Below are 17,572 nucleotides of genomic sequence, written 5' to 3'. Positions count from 1 at the left end.
CGGATTTTGGGATGGACTCTTTGGCTTTGCTTTTCTTCTCCTCATTGGATTTTTCATGTTCAAAGTTGCAGAAGCCAGATTACAAGCTCATTTTGGTTCAACTTCAGCAACTGTGCATTGCATTGCCATGTAATGTGATGCAATGCTATCTTTCTAGCTCTCCCTTTTTACTTCCTTTTGGATAAACAGACATATTAGGCAAGCATTTTGGAGCTTTCACCTAAATAACTACAGGTGGTGAGATAAGCTGCACAATATAATTGACCTTTCAGTATATTGTTGCACACACACCATCTATTTAGCAAATGCCCTTGTTATCAACAGCAGCCTTTTAAACTCACCTGAGCTAACAGGTATGTGCGCTGGTTACTCTGCTGCGCTTAAAATTTCTTTTTTGGTTTGCTACAATGCCTTTTCTGAAACGTTGTCTCCTTCTGCTGGAACACTGACTTCTTTCATTTAATGCCTGCAGACTATAAAAGAGAACCCAACCCAAAAAGTTTGGTTGATTAGTCTGTGGCATTCTGTTAAACTGTTGCTTATGGCGGTCTCTGTGAGCTTCTCAGCGACATTCAGCCAGCCAGGTATCCTGCCTGCAGTAGATGGAATGTGGCAATGGAACGCTGGCTGCGCGTGTCATAATAGGCTCTGAGCCTTTATATACCTGTGCACAGCAGCAGCCACCTTCAGTCTGCTGCTGGACAGCCAGCAGCAGCAGCAGCAGGAGAGGTATGTAATCAGGAGCCCTCCTGCTAAGGGTAGACAGCTGCTCGTTCCACCCCACCCCCCGCCTTAATTGGTTCTCCTCCCTTCCAACGGTGTTGAGGCGGGTGGGAACAGCAGGGGGTGAAGGTGCTGTGTTTAAAGAGGTGGAGTTATGCAGATCTAAAACGCGTGGATTGCAGCAGCAGCAAGCCGAAAAGTGCAGGCATGTAAGGGATCTAGAGGTTGACAACATGTCTTCTTAACGGGAGTCCAGGAGCTCATCTCCACAAATGGACTTTTCAGGATCCTTGGGTGGCTCCGTAGTTTGAAACCAATTCTGGTTATCGCTTCTCGGCCTTTTGGCTAAGATCAAGTGTAGTATCTGTTCTTATCAGTTTAATATCTGATACGTCCCCTATCTGGGGACCATATATTAAATGGATTTTTAGAACAGGGAGATGGAAAAAGAGCTTGCTCTGTCCACTCCACGCATTGACCTGGTATTGCAGTATCTCCAGGACCGGTGCACCCCTTCTTTAATGCAGTTTCTAAAATCAGAAAGAATTGAATTCAATGTTTTTTGTTCATTTTGCTTGTTTGTCGGATTTTGGGATGGACTCTTTGGCTTTGCTTTTCTTCTCCTCATTGGATTTTTCATGTTCAAAGTTGCAGAAGCCAGATTACAAGCTCATTTTGGTTCAACTTCAGCAACTGTGCATTGCATTGCCATGTAATGTGATGCAATGCTATCTTTCTAGCTCTCCCTTTTTACTTCCTTTTGGATAAACAGACATATTAGGCAAGCATTTTGGAGCTTTCACCTAAATAACTACAGGTGGTGAGATAAGCTGCACAATATAATTGACCTTTCAGTATATTGTTGCACACACACCATCTATTTAGCAAATGCCCTTGTTATCAACAGCAGCCTTTTAAACTCACCTGAGCTAACAGGTATGTGCGCTGGTTACTCTGCTGCGCTTAAAATTTCTTTTTTGGTTTGCTACAATGCCTTTTCTGAAACGTTGTCTCCTTCTGCTGGAACACTGACTTCTTTCATTTAATGCCTGCAGACTATAAAAGAGAACCCAACCCAAAAAGTTTGGTTGATTAGTCTGTGGCATTCTGTTAAACTGTTGCTTATGGCGGTCTCTGTGAGCTTCTCAGCGACATTCAGCCAGCCAGGTATCCTGCCTGCAGTAGATGGAATGTGGCAATGGAACGCTGGCTGCGCGTGTCATAATAGGCTCTGAGCCTTTATATACCTGTGCACAGCAGCAGCCACCTTCAGTCTGCTGCTGGACAGCCAGCAGCAGCAGCAGCAGGAGAGGTATGTAATCAGGAGCCCTCCTGCTAAGGGTAGACAGCTGCTCGTTCCACCCCACCCCCCGCCTTAATTGGTTCTCCTCCCTTCCAACGGTGTTGAGGCGGGTGGGAACAGCAGGGGGTGAAGGTGCTGTGTTTAAAGAGGTGGAGTTATGCAGATCTAAAACGCGTGGATTGCAGCAGCAGCAAGCCGAAAAGTGCAGGCATGTAAGGGATCTAGAGGTTGACAACATGTCTTCTTAACGGGAGTCCAGGAGCTCATCTCCACAAATGGACTTTTCAGGATCCTTGGGTGGCTCCGTAGTTTGAAACCAATTCTGGTTATCGCTTCTCGGCCTTTTGGCTAAGATCAAGTGTAGTATCTGTTCTTATCAGTTTAATATCTGATACGTCCCCTATCTGGGGACCATATATTAAATGGATTTTTAGAACAGGGAGATGGAAAAAGAGCTTGCTCTGTCCACTCCACGCATTGACCTGGTATTGCAGTATCTCCAGGACCGGTGCACCCCTTCTTTAATGCAGTTTCTAAAATCAGAAAGAATTGAATTCAATGTTTTTTGTTCATTTTGCTTGTTTGTCGGATTTTGGGATGGACTCTTTGGCTTTGCTTTTCTTCTCCTCATTGGATTTTTCATGTTCAAAGTTGCAGAAGCCAGATTACAAGCTCATTTTGGTTCAACTTCAGCAACTGTACATTGCATTGCCATGTAATGTGATGCAATGCTATCTTTCTAGCTCTCCCTTTTTACTTCCTTTTGGATAAACAGACATATTAGGCAAGCATTTTGGAGCTTTCACCTAAATAACTACAGGTGGTGAGATAAGCTGCACAATATAATTGACCTTTCAGTATATTGTTGCACACACACCATCTATTTAGCAAATGCCCTTGTTATCAACAGCAGCCTTTTAAACTCACCTGAGCTAACAGGTATGTGCGCTGGTTACTCTGCTGCGCTTAAAATTTCTTTTTTGGTTTGCTACAATGCCTTTTCTGAAACGTTGTCTCCTTCTGCTGGAACACTGACTTCTTTCATTTAATGCCTGCAGACTATAAAAGAGAACCCAACCCAAAAAGTTTGGTTGATTAGTCTGTGGCATTCTGTTAAACTGTTGCTTATGGCGGTCTCTGTGAGCTTCTCAGCGACATTCAGCCAGCCAGGTATCCTGCCTGCAGTAGATGGAATGTGGCAATGGAACGCTGGCTGCGCGTGTCATAATAGGCTCTGAGCCTTTATATACCTGTGCACAGCAGCAGCCACCTTCAGTCTGCTGCTGGACAGCCAGCAGCAGCAGCAGCAGGAGAGGTATGTAATCAGGAGCCCTCCTGCTCGTTCCACCCCACCCCCCGCCTTAATTGGTTCTCCTCCCTTCCAACGGTGTTGAGGCGGGTGGGAACAGCAGGGGGTGAAGGTGCTGTGTTTAAAGAGGTGGAGTTATGCAGATCTAAAACGCGTGGATTGCAGCAGCAGCAAGCCGAAAAGTGCAGGCATGTAAGGGATCTAGAGGTTGACAACATGTCTTCTTAACGGGAGTCCAGGAGCTCATCTCCACAAATGGACTTTTCAGGATCCTTGGGTGGCTCCGTAGTTTGAAACCAATTCTGGTTATCGCTTCTCGGCCTTTTGGCTAAGATCAAGTGTAGTATCTTTCGAAAAGGCGGTTTTGGATGTTGGCCGCCCTAGTAGATTGATACATTATGCACACTGGGGTTTAGGCGCTTGTTAGTACGCCAGGTGGCTAATATAGTCATATGGTGGAAAGCATGGCCCCCCAGGATCGACGCCATTGGGCCGGGGAAGATCGAAAGCCCGAAGTGTGAAGTGCCCCAGGAGTGGTGACCCTGGGGTGCCTTAACTCACTGGGATTGGGAACCCCACTTGAGTTTATGGCACATTTGCACAACACTTCAAATTTTCTTTCTTCGCACACACCCTTATTCCGGGCCTTCTGGCCTTAGGATGGGGAATTTTTCAATTCCCGGTCGAAGGTCCGGGCAGTATTATACTGTGAAACTTTCACTATTTATTTAATTTCTTTGTCACTTTGTGTCCACTTATTCACGTGTGTCACGTCCTACTAGGATTTTGTCGGGATGCGGTTCCCTTACGGGTTCCTCTCTTGGCAGGTCTAGGGGGGGAGTGTGTGGCCATCAGGTTCCGCTCCCCCCTGAACCCCCCTGGCTCTCCTCTATCGGGAGGAGAGCGTTGTTGGCTCCCCTCTTCCGGGAGGGGAGCACAGTCTTTGGCTCCCAGTGCCTTGCTCGGGTGAGAACTCGGGCAGGTGCTGGGGGTAAGATTGGGTCGCCTCTGGCTTCGGCTGGAGGTGGCTTTTTGTCCCTGTTCCTCGCTGTGGCCTTTTGGCTCGGAGGGACGGGGAATGGTTTGGCGGACCCTTCTCCTTTTGGAGAGGGTTTCAAAAAGACCTGCATCCTAGTGCACTTTTTTTGTGGCACTTGTCACTTTTTTAAGCGCACTCGGGTTTTGTACACGATTTCGGGCTTTCAAAAAAAAAATCTGTTCTTATCAGTTTAATATCTGATACGTCCCCTATCTGGGGACCATATATTAAATGGATTTTTAGAACAGGGAGATGGAAAAAGAGCTTGCTCTGTCCACTCCACGCATTGACCTGGTATTGCAGTATCTCCAGGACCGGTGCACCCCTTCTTTAATGCAGTTTCTAAAATCAGAAAGAATTGAATTCAATGTTTTTTGTTCATTTTGCTTGTTTGTCGGATTTTGGGATGGACTCTTTGGCTTTGCTTTTCTTCTCCTCATTGGATTTTTCATGTTCAAAGTTGCAGAAGCCAGATTACAAGCTCATTTTGGTTCAACTTCAGCAACTGTGCATTGCATTGCCATGTAATGTGATGCAATGCTATCTTTCTAGCTCTCCCTTTTTACTTCCTTTTGGATAAACAGACATATTAGGCAAGCATTTTGGAGCTTTCACCTAAATAACTACAGGTGGTGAGATAAGCTGCACAATATAATTGACCTTTCAGTATATTGTTGCACACACACCATCTATTTAGCAAATGCCCTTGTTATCAACAGCAGCCTTTTAAACTCACCTGAGCTAACAGGTATGTGCGCTGGTTACTCTGCTGCGCTTAAAATTTCTTTTTTGGTTTGCTACAATGCCTTTTCTGAAACGTTGTCTCCTTCTGCTGGAACACTGACTTCTTTCATTTAATGCCTGCAGACTATAAAAGAGAACCCAACCCAAAAAGTTTGGTTGATTAGTCTGTGGCATTCTGTTAAACTGTTGCTTATGGCGGTCTCTGTGAGCTTCTCAGCGACATTCAGCCAGCCAGGTATCCTGCCTGCAGTAGATGGAATGTGGCAATGGAACGCTGGCTGCGCGTGTCATAATAGGCTCTGAGCCTTTATATACCTGTGCACAGCAGCAGCCACCTTCAGTCTGCTGCTGGACAGCCAGCAGCAGCAGCAGCAGGAGAGGTATGTAATCAGGAGCCCTCCTGCTAAGGGTAGACAGCTGCTCGTTCCACCCCACCCCCCGCCTTAATTGGTTCTCCTCCCTTCCAACGGTGTTGAGGCGGGTGGGAACAGCAGGGGGTGAAGGTGCTGTGTTTAAAGAGGTGGAGTTATGCAGATCTAAAACGCGTGGATTGCAGCAGCAGCAAGCCGAAAAGTGCAGGCATGTAAGGGATCTAGAGGTTGACAACATGTCTTCTTAACGGGAGTCCAGGAGCTCATCTCCACAAATGGACTTTTCAGGATCCTTGGGTGGCTCCGTAGTTTGAAACCAATTCTGGTTATCGCTTCTCGGCCTTTTGGCTAAGACCATTTGGTTGCAGCCTGATAGGTGCGAGTTCTCTGGAGGAATCCAGGCCCTTTTGCGAAAGGATTTGGCGATTTTCTGTGGTATTATACCGACAGGTTTTGAAGATGAACTTCGTGAAGAATACTATCCGAATTGGAGTGGATCCATCAGTTTCCGAGAGGAATAATGTGTCCTTCATCGTGGAGAAACTTTTGGAAGGAAAAGCTGGAGCAAAACGAGGCGACTTCTACAGCGTCAACGAGTTTCCTAAATCAGGTACATATGACGTGACTTTTGTAGAAGAAAATACCTGCCTTGATGTGTTTGAGTGGCTTCGGAGTCACACTGATGATCCTTTTTTGGAAGGGGTGTGGTTTGAACCCTTGTTTGGACTTCAAGAAAAGATTGTGTGGGTAACAGTTTATAACCCTTTTACTGAGCCAGCATTGCTTGAAGGCTTCCTTGCACGGTACTGTGATTATGTGCGTAAAGGGGAAAAGCAGTTTAATTCCTTAGGTATTTTCAACTGCAAATACAAGTTTCGGGTGAAACTGAAGAAGGATCCTGGAAGTGTGGGAGGCTTTAGACATCCTCCTGCGAATTTTTCTGTGGCGGGACATAGGGGCTTCCTTTACTATGTAGGGCAGCCTATGTATTGCAGGAAATGTTACTGCTTTGGACATGTGCAGGATGCATGTAAGAAAGGGCAATGTTGCCGTAACTGCAAAGAGGAGGGGCATGTGGCAAGTGCGTGCCCGAAGCCCAAGGCTTGTGACATGTGTGGAAGTGGTGAGCACATGTTTAAAGATTGCCCGCAGGGTGTGCCCAGGAAAACTGATAAGGAGAGGAAGAAGGAGGAGGAGGAGAGGAGGGTTTTGCAGCAGATAGAAAGAGAAACTGCTAGAATGGAGAGAGAGCAGAGAAGGCGGAGTGAAAGGTCTGCCCCTGAAACTGTGAGTCTGAGGCCTGCTTACCAGAAGGAGAAAAAGGCACCTAAAATGGAGAAGGAGCTTGTGAAAGAATTGAGGAGAATGGAGGGGCAGATGAATGCAGCGGGAGAAGGAAGGTGTCCGGATACGTTGGACTTTCAGGACGCTGTAGATGCTGCAGATTGTATGGAAACTGGGGAAGGGTCATCACACCCTTCAGATCCTGAGAATATTGAGGAGTACTTCTCCGATGAGGGTGGGGGGAGTAGAAAGTGTCACAGGGAGGGTGGTGGGGCAAATGATGAAGAAGATATCAAGGCACCGCAGCGAAAAGTGGGTGCCAAGAAAGCAAGGTGGGGTGATGGTGATGCTGCTAGCGGCTCGGAAACGAGTTGCTCGGTTCAGATGGTGGAAGAAGATAGTGGGGGTGCTGGTTAAGGTTGCCTTGCAATATGCGTGATAATGCCTATTATAAGCTTTGACTTAAGTCAAAGGCTTTTTCTTGTGAGTGGAGTTTTTGTAGTGTTTTTGTAACTTTTCTGTTTTCGTTTTTTTTTAGGAGGTTTAAAAAAGGAAAAAATGGGTTTTACTATAATTTCACAAAATGTGAGAGTGTTTAAAAATAAGGCCAGGAGGGCTGCAATTTTTGATTTTTTGGCTATGAAGAATGCATCGATTTTTTGTTTGCAAGAGTGTGGAGTGGTGGATGGGGTGAGAGGAGATGAATGGTCTCATGGAGCATCTGTGTGGTCGGGGAGTGCATGTAATAAAAATGATGGTGTGGGGATTTTAGTTAAAGGGAGGGAGGTGGTTTTGAGTGATTATGTGGTGATTGATGTGGGGAGGTGCATTTTAGCAAATTTTGAGTATAAAAATGTTAAATTTTGTGTTATTAATGTTTATGCGCCGGTGGAGAAAAATGACCGGAAAAAGTTATTTGAAAAAATTAAACTTTTTGTTCCGGGAAGAATGCCTGTGGTGATTGTGGGTGATATGAATTGTGATGTGGGGAGAGTGAATGTGGATGTGTCTGGGAAAACTTTGTTAGAGTTGGTTAGTGATTTTGATTTGCATGATATGCAAAGTGTATGTAAAGTGAGGCCTTTGTTAAATACCTTCTTTTCCGAAAGTGGAAGAATACAATCTAGATTGGATTACTGTTTTATTTCAAAAAATATGATTCCTGTTGACTATAAGCAGGAGAATGTTTTGTTTTCAGATCATGTGTGCATGTCGTGTGAGTTGGATGTGAATGTGAATGGGGTGTTTGGGAAAGGTTTGTGGAAGTTGAATGTTAAGTTATTGGAGTATGAGGAAGTAAGAAAGGAATATGCAAGACGGTATGAGGAGTGGTGTGAGTGTAAAAATGGTTTTGGGAATGTTTGTGGGTGGTGGGATTGGGTTAAAAAACAGACAAAAAATTTTTTCAAAAATTTGGGTTATAAGATGGCAGCAGTCAAGAGGAGACATTTTGTGAGTTTAAATGCACGTTTAAGTTTCTTGTATAAATTGAGGGAGGGAGGGATGGAGGTGGAGGAGGATATTTTACAAGTGAAAAAGGAGGTTCATGAGTTCTTGTTGGAAAAAGGGAGGAGTATTGTCTTTAGAGCAAAAGTTGATAATTTGGAGTATGATGAAAAATGTTCACGTTTTTTTTTCAAGAAGGTTTTTGGGAAAAAGCAAAATATGTGTGTGTTGAATGGAGCAGATGGAAGCGAGGTGAGTGGAGAGGATATGTGTGAGGAAGTGGCAAAGTTTTATGAGGATTTGTATGCTGTAAAGTGGAGGGATGAGTGTTTGGAGAATGATGTTTTGAGTACGTTAGAGAGTAAATTGAATGAGGCGGAAAGAGAGAGGGTGATGGATGCTGTGACAAGTGATGAAGTATGGAAGGTTATGTGTAGTATGGCTTTGAATAAGACGCCGGGGGGGGATGGTCTTCCAGTAGAATTTTACCGCATGATGTGGGATGTGATTGGGAGTGATTTTGTGGATTTTTGTAAGTATATGTGGGAAAATATGGAGGTGGCAGGTAGTATGCGTGCAGGTATGGTTGTATTGATTCCGAAAAAGGGTGATTTGAAGAGTCTGAAAAACCGGAGGCCAATAACATTATTGAACTGTGATTATAAGATCTACGCAAAATTAATGGCAAATAGGATGCGTGATGTGATAGAGAGTGTGATTGGGGATGAGCAGTGTTGTGCAGTACCTGGGAGACGGATTCACGAGTGTGTGTGTATATTGAGAGATTGTCTATGGGATTGTATGAGCCGGAAGAAGAGTGTGTTTTTGTTGAGCCTGGATTTTGAAAAGGCGTATGATAGGTTGTCGCATGGTTTTTTGTTTAGAGTGTTGCTGAGAATGGGTTTTCCTGCTGATTTTGTTGGGAGAGTGAGAAGTCTATATACAGATATTTATAGTTGTGTTTTAATGAACGGTTATGTCGGTAGGAGAGTGAATGTGCATTCGGGCGTGAGGCAGGGGTGTCCGTTATCCCCTGTGGCTTTTATTTGTGCAATTGAACCTTTGTTGTGTATGTTGAGGAAGGATAAAGTGGTTCGAGGTGTGCAAGTGCCGGGAGGTGGAGGAAGAGAGTGGAAGGTGAGTGGTTATATGGATGACGTGTGTGTATTATGTGATTCTGAATGTTCGGTGAGGCGGGTGAAGTTGTTAGTGTCTATCTTTTGTGGTGCGTCTGCATTTAAAGTGAATTGGGAAAAGAGTGAGTGTAAGGTTTTTGGAAGTGGTATTTTGAGTAGAGATGTAGGTGTGAACGTAGTGAATGGGCCCATTAAGGTTTTGGGAGTGAAGTTTTCAGAAAGATTGGATGGGAAAGAAAGTTGGGATGACACGAAAGAGAAGGTTGAAAAGAAGTTATGTTTTTGGAAGTTGAGAAGCCTTACTTTCTTTGGAAAAATCTTAGTCATTAAAAGCGTGGTGTTGCCTATTTTTTTATATGTTGCAGTTGTGTTTCCACCAGGTTATATGGTTTTGAGAGGATTGAATAGGATTTTGTTTGTTTTTTTGTGGAATTCTAAAATGGAGAGGGCGCGGAGGGAAGTGTTGGTGAAGCGTATGGAGAAAGGTGGTTTGGGTTTTCCAAATTTAGAAGTTTTTTTGGGTGTGAATATTGTGGTGTTTGTGCTGAAAGTGATTATGGGCGATGGAAAGTTTTCATGTATGTGTGGATATTTATTTGGGGCTTATTCTTTTCGTTTGAAGTGGAGAGAGAGGGATTTGCGGTGTCCGGTTGCTTTTGAGGTGCCCGTGTGGTATGTGTGGGTTTATAAGTTTTTGGTGAAGTATGAGTTGTGTGATGTGGATGTGAGGTTGTTGGGAAATAAGAAGGCTGTGTACAGGATGATTGAGTGTAGAGAAATGGAGAGTGGAATAAATTTGGTGAGAGGGTGTGATGTGCAAAAAGTATGGAAGAAGGTGCGGATGGGTGGTATGACAAATAAGCAGAGTGAGGTTGTGTGGCAGTCTTTGCATGGAGTGTTGCCAGTAAGAGAGTTTCAGAGGAATAGAGGTTTAGTGAGGAGTGAAACGTGTCCAAGAAATGGCTGTGGTGGAAGGGAAAGTGTGTTGCATGTTTTTTGGAATTGCCAGTATGCTAGAGATGTGATTGGGAGAATGGGGCCTTTGTGTAAAGAATTGTGTGGTGTGAATTTGTTGTCCTTTGAGTTGTTTATGTTTGGTTTGGGAATATGTGATGGGACGAAGGAAAGAGTCTTGTGGTTGATGCTTGCGTGTATAAAGGAAGTGTTATGGGATGTGAGGAATGTGTATGTGTTTAAAAGGAAGGAAATTGCTGTAAAGGATAGTGTGAAGGTGATTATGGGGAAGATGTATGTGTGTTTCTTATGGGACAAAAAGAGGAGAGGGGAAGTGGATGCGGAGGGAATATGGAAAGTTAAAAAGTGGAGATATTTTGTAAATACTTCTTGATCTTGTTTTCTGTGTAAGGTTTAAAAAGAAGAAATAAAAATTTTTCCGGTGATGATGGGAGCAGCATTTGTGTCCTTGAGATGATGCAGCTGTTTGGAAGGAAGTTCCTTTGGTCGTGACTATAGACCGTGGATTTCCCCATCTGAGGGAAAAAAAAAAAAAAAAAAAATCTGTTCTTATCAGTTTAATATCTGATACGTCCCCTATCTGGGGACCATATATTAAATGGATTTTTAGAACAGGGAGATGGAAAAAGAGCTTGCTCTGTCCACTCCACGCATTGACCTGGTATTGCAGTATCTCCAGGACCGGTGCACCCCTTCTTTAATGCAGTTTCTAAAATCAGAAAGAATTGAATTCAATGTTTTTTGTTCATTTTGCTTGTTTGTCGGATTTTGGGATGGACTCTTTGGCTTTGCTTTTCTTCTCCTCATTGGATTTTTCATGTTCAAAGTTGCAGAAGCCAGATTACAAGCTCATTTTGGTTCAACTTCAGCAACTGTGCATTGCATTGCCATGTAATGTGATGCAATGCTATCTTTCTAGCTCTCCCTTTTTACTTCCTTTTGGATAAACATACATATTAGGCAAGCATTTTGGAGCTTTCACCTAAATAACTACAGGTGGTGAGATAAGCTGCACAATATAATTGACCTTTCAGTATTTTGTTGCACACACACCATCTATTTAGCAAATGCCCTTGTTATCAACAGCAGCCTTTTAAACTCACCTGAGCTAACAGGTATGTGCGCTGGTTACTCTGCTGCGCTTAAAATTTCTTTTTTGGTTTGCTACAATGCCTTTTCTGAAACGTTGTCTCCTTCTGCTGGAACACTGACTTCTTTCATTTAATGCCTGCAGACTATAAAAGAGAACCCAACCCAAAAAGTTTGGTTGATTAGTCTGTGGCATTCTGTTAAACTGTTGCTTATGGCGGTCTCTGTGAGCTTCAAAGCGACATTCAGCCAGCCAGGTATCCTGCCTGCAGTAGATGGAATGTGGCAATGGAACGCTGGCTGCGCGTGTCATAATAGGCTCTGAGCCTTTATATACCTGTGCACAGCAGCAGCCACCTTCAGTCTGCTGCTGGACAGCCAGCAGCAGCAGCAGCAGGAGAGGTATGTAATCAGGAGCCCTCCTGCTAAGGGTAGACAGCTGCTCGTTCCACCCCACCCCCCGCCTTAATTGGTTCTCCTCCCTTCCAACGGTGTTGAGGCGGGTGGGAACAGCAGGGGGTGAAGGTGCTGTGTTTAAAGAGGTGGAGTTATGCAGATCTAAAACGCGTGGATTGCAGCAGCAGCAAGCCGAAAAGTGCAGGCATGTAAGGGATCGAGAGGTTGACAACATGTCTTCTTAACGGGAGTCCAGGAGCTCATCTCCACAAATGGACTTTTCAGGATCCTTGGGTGGCTCCGTAGTTTGAAACCAATTCTGGTTATCGCTTCTCGGCCTTTTGGCTAAGATCAAGTGTAGTATCTGTTCTTATCAGTTTAATATCTGATACGTCCCCTATCTGGGGACCATATATTAAATGGATTTTTAGAACAGGGAGATGGAAAAAGAGCTTGCTCTGTCCACTCCACGCATTGACCTGGTATTGCAGTATCTCCAGGACCGGTGCACCCCTTCTTTAATGCAGTTTCTAAAATCAGAAAGAATTGAATTCAATGTTTTTTGTTCATTTTGCTTGTTTGTCGGATTTTGGGATGGACTCTTTGGCTTTGCTTTTCTTCTCCTCATTGGATTTTTCATGTTCAAAGTTGCAGAAGCCAGATTACAAGCTCATTTTGGTTCAACTTCAGCAACTGTGCATTGCATTGCCATGTAATGTGATGCAATGCTATCTTTCTAGCTCTCCCTTTTTACTTCCTTTTGGATAAACATACATATTAGGCAAGCATTTTGGAGCTTTCACCTAAATAACTACAGGTGGTGAGATAAGCTGCACAATATAATTGACCTTTCAGTATATTGTTGCACACACACCATCTATTTAGCAAATGCCCTTGTTATCAACAGCAGCCTTTTAAACTCACCTGAGCTAACAGGTATGTGCGCTGGTTACTCTGCTGCGCTTAAAATTTCTTTTTTGGTTTGCTACAATGCCTTTTCTGAAACGTTGTCTCCTTCTGCTGGAACACTGACTTCTTTCATTTAATGCCTGAAGACTATAAAAGAGAACCCAACCCAAAAAGTTTGGTTGATTAGTCTGTGGCATTCTGTTAAACTGTTGCTTATGGCGGTCTCTGTGAGCTTCAAAGCGACATTCAGCCAGCCAGGTATCCTGCCTGCAGTAGATGGAATGTGGCAATGGAACGCTGGCTGCGCGTGTCATAATAGGCTCTGAGCCTTTATATACCTGTGCACAGCAGCAGCCACCTTCAGTCTGCTGCTGGACAGCCAGCAGCAGCAGCAGCAGGAGAGGTATGTAATCAGGAGCCCTCCTGCTAAGGGTAGACAGCTGCTCGTTCCACCCCACCCCCCGCCTTAATTGGTTCTCCTCCCTTCCAACGGTGTTGAGGCGGGTGGGAACAGCAGGGGGTGAAGGTGCTGTGTTTAAAGAGGTGGAGTTATGCAGATCTAAAACGCGTGGATTGCAGCAGCAGCAAGCCGAAAAGTGCAGGCATGTAAGGGATCGAGAGGTTGACAACATGTCTTCTTAACGGGAGTCCAGGAGCTCATCTCCACAAATGGACTTTTCAGGATCCTTGGGTGGCTCCGTAGTTTGAAACCAATTCTGGTTATCGCTTCTCGGCCTTTTGGCTAAGATCAAGTGTAGTATCTGTTCTTATCAGTTTAATATCTGATACGTCCCCTATCTGGGGACCATATATTAAATGGATTTTTAGAACAGGGAGATGGAAAAAGAGCTTGCTCTGTCCACTCCACGCATTGACCTGGTATTGCAGTATCTCCAGGACCGGTGCACCCCTTCTTTAATGCAGTTTCTAAAATCAGAAAGAATTGAATTCAATGTATTTTGTTCATTTTGCTTGTTTGTCGGATTTTGGGATGGACTCTTTGGCTTTGCTTTTCTTCTCCTCATTGGATTTTTCATGTTCAAAGTTGCAGAAGCCAGATTACAAGCTCATTTTGGTTCAACTTCAGCAACTGTGCATTGCATTGCCATGTAATGTGATGCAATGCTATCTTTCTAGCTCTCCCTTTTTACTTCCTTTTGGATAAACAGACATATTAGGCAAGCATTTTGGAGCTTTCACCTAAATAACTACAGGTGGTGAGATAAGCTGCACAATATAATTGACCTTTCAGTATATTGTTGCACACACACCATCTATTTAGCAAATGCCCTTGTTATCAACAGCAGCCTTTTAAACTCACCTGAGCTAACAGGTATGTGCGCTGGTTACTCTGCTGCGCTTAAAATTTCTTTTTTGGTTTGCTACAATGCCTTTTCTGAAACGTTGTCTCCTTCTGCTGGAACACTGACTTCTTTCATTTAATGCCTGCAGACTATAAAAGAGAACCCAACCCAAAAAGTTTGGTTGATTAGTCTGTGGCATTCTGTTAAACTGTTGCTTATGGCGGTCTCTGTGAGCTTCTCAGCGACATTCAGCCAGCCAGGTATCCTGCCTGCAGTAGATGGAATGTGGCAATGGAACGCTGGCTGCGCGTGTCATAATAGGCTCTGAGCCTTTATATACCTGTGCACAGCAGCAGCCACCTTCAGTCTGCTGCTGGACAGCCAGCAGCAGCAGCAGCAGGAGAGGTATGTAATCAGGAGCCCTCCTGCTAAGGGTAGACAGCTGCTCGTTCCACCCCACCCCCCGCCTTAATTGGTTCTCCTCCCTTCCAACGGTGTTGAGGCGGGTGGGAACAGCAGGGGGTGAAGGTGCTGTGTTTAAAGAGGTGGAGTTATGCAGATCTAAAACGCGTGGATTGCAGCAGCAGCAAGCCGAAAAGTGCAGGCATGTAAGGGATCTAGAGGTTGACAACATGTCTTCTTAACGGGAGTCCAGGAGCTCATCTCCACAAATGGACTTTTCAGGATCCTTGGGTGGCTCCGTAGTTTGAAACCAATTCTGGTTATCGCTTCTCGGCCTTTTGGCTAAGATCAAGTGTAGTATCTGTTCTTATCAGTTTAATATCTGATACGTCCCCTATCTGGGGACCATATATTAAATGGATTTTTAGAACAGGGAGATGGAAAAAGAGCTTGCTCTGTCCACTCCACGCATTGACCTGGTATTGCAGTATCTCCAGGACCGGTGCACCCCTTCTTTAATGCAGTTTCTAAAATCAGAAAGAATTGAATTCAATGTTTTTTGTTCATTTTGCTTGTTTGTCGGATTTTGGGATGGACTCTTTGGCTTTGCTTTTCTTCTCCTCATTGGATTTTTCATGTTCAAAGTTGCAGAAGCCAGATTACAAGCTCATTTTGGTTCAACTTCAGCAACTGTGCATTGCATTGCCATGTAATGTGATGCAATGCTATCTTTCTAGCTCTCCCTTTTTACTTCCTTTTGGATAAACAGACATATTAGGCAAGCATTTTGGAGCTTTCACCTAAATAACTACAGGTGGTGAGATAAGCTGCACAATATAATTGACCTTTCAGTATATTGTTGCACACACACCATCTATTTAGCAAATGCCCTTGTTATCAACAGCAGCCTTTTAAACTCACCTGAGCTAACAGGTATGTGCGCTGGTTACTCTGCTGCGCTTAAAATTTCTTTTTTGGTTTGCTACAATGCCTTTTCTGAAACGTTGTCTCCTTCTGCTGGAACACTGACTTCTTTCATTTAATGCCTGCAGACTATAAAAGAGAACCCAACCCAAAAAGTTTGGTTGATTAGTCTGTGGCATTCTGTTAAACTGTTGCTTATGGCGGTCTCTGTGAGCTTCTCAGCGACATTCAGCCAGCCAGGTATCCTGCCTGCAGTAGATGGAATGTGGCAATGGAACGCTGGCTGCGCGTGTCATAATAGGCTCTGAGCCTTTATATACCTGTGCACAGCAGCAGCCACCTTCAGTCTGCTGCTGGACAGCCAGCAGCAGCAGCAGCAGGAGAGGTATGTAATCAGGAGCCCTCCTGCTAAGGGTAGACAGCTGCTCGTTCCACCCCACCCCCGCCTTAATTGGTTCTCCTCCCTTCCAACGGTGTTGAGGCGGGTGGGAACAGCAGGGGGTGAAGGTGCTGTGTTTAAAGAGGTGGAGTTATGCAGATCTAAAACGCGTGGATTGCAGCAGCAGCAAGCCGAAAAGTGCAGGCATGTAAGGGATCTAGAGGTTGACAACATGTCTTCTTAACGGGAGTCCAGGAGCTCATCTCCACAAATGGACTTTTCAGGATCCTTGGGTGGCTCCGTAGTTTGAAACCAATTCTGGTTATCGCTTCTCGGCCTTTTGGCTAAGATCAAGTGTAGTATCTGTTCTTATCAGTTTAATATCTGATACGTCCCCTATCTGGGGACCATATATTAAATGGATTTTTAGAACAGGGAGATGGAAAAAGAGCTTGCTCTGTCCACTCCACGCATTGACCTGGTATTGCAGTATCTCCAGGACCGGTGCACCCCTTCTTTAATGCAGTTTCTAAAATCAGAAAGAATTGAATTCAATGTTTTTTGTTCATTTTGCTTGTTTGTCGGATTTTGGGATGGACTCTTTGGCTTTGCTTTTCTTCTCCTCATTGGATTTTTCATGTTCAAAGTTGCAGAAGCCAGATTACAAGCTCATTTTGGTTCAACTTCAGCAACTGTGCATTGCATTGCCATGTAATGTGATGCAATGCTATCTTTCTAGCTCTCCCTTTTTACTTCCTTTTGGATAAACAGACATATTAGGCAAGCATTTTGGAGCTTTCACCTAAATAACTACAGGTGGTGAGATAAGCTGCACAATATAATTGACCTTTCAGTATATTGTTGCACACACACCATCTATTTAGCAAATGCCCTTGTTATCAACAGCAGCCTTTTAAACTCACCTGAGCTAACAGGTATGTGCGCTGGTTACTCTGCTGCGCTTAAAATTTCTTTTTTGGTTTGCTACAATGCCTTTTCTGAAACGTTGTCTCCTTCTGCTGGAACACTGACTTCTTTCATTTAATGCCTGCAGACTATAAAAGAGAACCCAACCCAAAAAGTTTGGTTGATTAGTCTGTGGCATTCTGTTAAACTGTTGCTTATGGCGGTCTCTGTGAGCTTCTCAGCGACATTCAGCCAGCCAGGTATCCTGCCTGCAGTAGATGGAATGTGGCAATGGAACGCTGGCTGCGCGTGTCATAATAGGCTCTGAGCCTTTATATACCTGTGCACAGCAGCAGCCACCTTCAGTCTGCTGCTGGACAGCCAGCAGCAGCAGCAGCAGGAGAGGTATGTAATCAGGAGCCCTCCTGCTAAGGGTAGACAGCTGCTCGTTCCACCCCACCCCCCGCCTTAATTGGTTCTCCTCCCTTCCAACGGTGTTGAGGCGGGTGGGAACAGCAGGGGGTGAAGGTGCTGTGTTTAAAGAGGTGGAGTTATGCAGATCTAAAACGCGTGGATTGCAGCAGCAGCAAGCCGAAAAGTGCAGGCATGTAAGGGATCTAGAGGTTGACAACATGTCTTCTTAACAGGAGTCCAGGAGCTCATCTCCACAAATGGACTTTTCAGGATCCTTGGGTGGCTCCGTAGTTTGAAACCAATTCTGGTTATCGCTTCTCGGCCTTTTGGCTAAGATCAAGTGTAGTATCTGTTCTTATCAGTTTAATATCTGATACGTCCCCTATCTGGGGACCATATATTAAATGGATTTTTAGAACAGGGAGATGGAAAAAGAGCTTGCTCTGTCCACTCCACGCATTGACCTGGTATTGCAGTATCTCCAGGACCGGTGCACCCCTTCTTTAATGCAGTTTCTAA

The 17,572-nt window shown here is 44.5% G+C and overlaps 8 non-coding genes and 2 pseudogenes across 8 annotated transcripts; all 10 read left to right on the top strand.

Annotated features, from left to right (window-relative positions):
* The first annotated feature begins 1,048 nt into the window (after window positions 1-1,048).
* On the top strand, window positions 1,049-1,239 carry LOC141234158 (U2 spliceosomal RNA). Its single transcript, XR_012300143.1, has one exon. It is a non-coding gene; the product is annotated as a U2 spliceosomal RNA (small nuclear RNA).
* A 1,115-nt stretch (window positions 1,240-2,354) lies between these two features.
* Window positions 2,355-2,545, top strand: LOC141234157 (U2 spliceosomal RNA). The gene has a single exon (XR_012300142.1). It is a non-coding gene; the product is annotated as a U2 spliceosomal RNA (small nuclear RNA).
* A 1,098-nt stretch (window positions 2,546-3,643) lies between these two features.
* Window positions 3,644-3,735, top strand: LOC141234661 (U2 spliceosomal RNA; annotated as a pseudogene).
* Window positions 3,736-4,526: 791 nt separating this feature from the next.
* LOC141234528 (U2 spliceosomal RNA) lies at window positions 4,527-4,702 on the top strand (annotated as a pseudogene).
* A 6,135-nt stretch (window positions 4,703-10,837) lies between these two features.
* Window positions 10,838-11,025, top strand: LOC141234603 (U2 spliceosomal RNA). The gene has a single exon (XR_012300561.1). It is a non-coding gene; the product is annotated as a U2 spliceosomal RNA (small nuclear RNA).
* Window positions 11,026-12,140: 1,115 nt separating this feature from the next.
* Window positions 12,141-12,331, top strand: LOC141234156 (U2 spliceosomal RNA). Its single transcript, XR_012300141.1, has one exon. It is a non-coding gene; the product is annotated as a U2 spliceosomal RNA (small nuclear RNA).
* Window positions 12,332-13,446: 1,115 nt separating this feature from the next.
* Window positions 13,447-13,637, top strand: LOC141234155 (U2 spliceosomal RNA). Its single transcript, XR_012300140.1, has one exon. It is a non-coding gene; the product is annotated as a U2 spliceosomal RNA (small nuclear RNA).
* Window positions 13,638-14,752: 1,115 nt separating this feature from the next.
* LOC141234154 (U2 spliceosomal RNA) lies at window positions 14,753-14,943 on the top strand. The gene has a single exon (XR_012300139.1). It is a non-coding gene; the product is annotated as a U2 spliceosomal RNA (small nuclear RNA).
* A 1,114-nt stretch (window positions 14,944-16,057) lies between these two features.
* LOC141234663 (U2 spliceosomal RNA) lies at window positions 16,058-16,248 on the top strand. The gene has a single exon (XR_012300576.1). It is a non-coding gene; the product is annotated as a U2 spliceosomal RNA (small nuclear RNA).
* A 1,115-nt stretch (window positions 16,249-17,363) lies between these two features.
* On the top strand, window positions 17,364-17,554 carry LOC141234651 (U2 spliceosomal RNA). The gene has a single exon (XR_012300575.1). It is a non-coding gene; the product is annotated as a U2 spliceosomal RNA (small nuclear RNA).
* Window positions 17,555-17,572: the final 18 nt, after the last annotated feature.

The sequence above is a fragment of the Phyllobates terribilis genome, unplaced genomic scaffold (genome assembly GCF_046119375.1).
Source record: "Phyllobates terribilis strain yellow unplaced genomic scaffold, ASM4611937v1 Scaffold_636__1_contigs__length_917067, whole genome shotgun sequence".
In the NCBI taxonomy this organism is placed as follows: Eukaryota; Metazoa; Chordata; class Amphibia; order Anura; family Dendrobatidae; genus Phyllobates; species Phyllobates terribilis.
The sequence above is the reverse complement of the archived record's forward strand: the minus strand, read 5'-3'. Positions and strand labels throughout refer to the sequence as shown.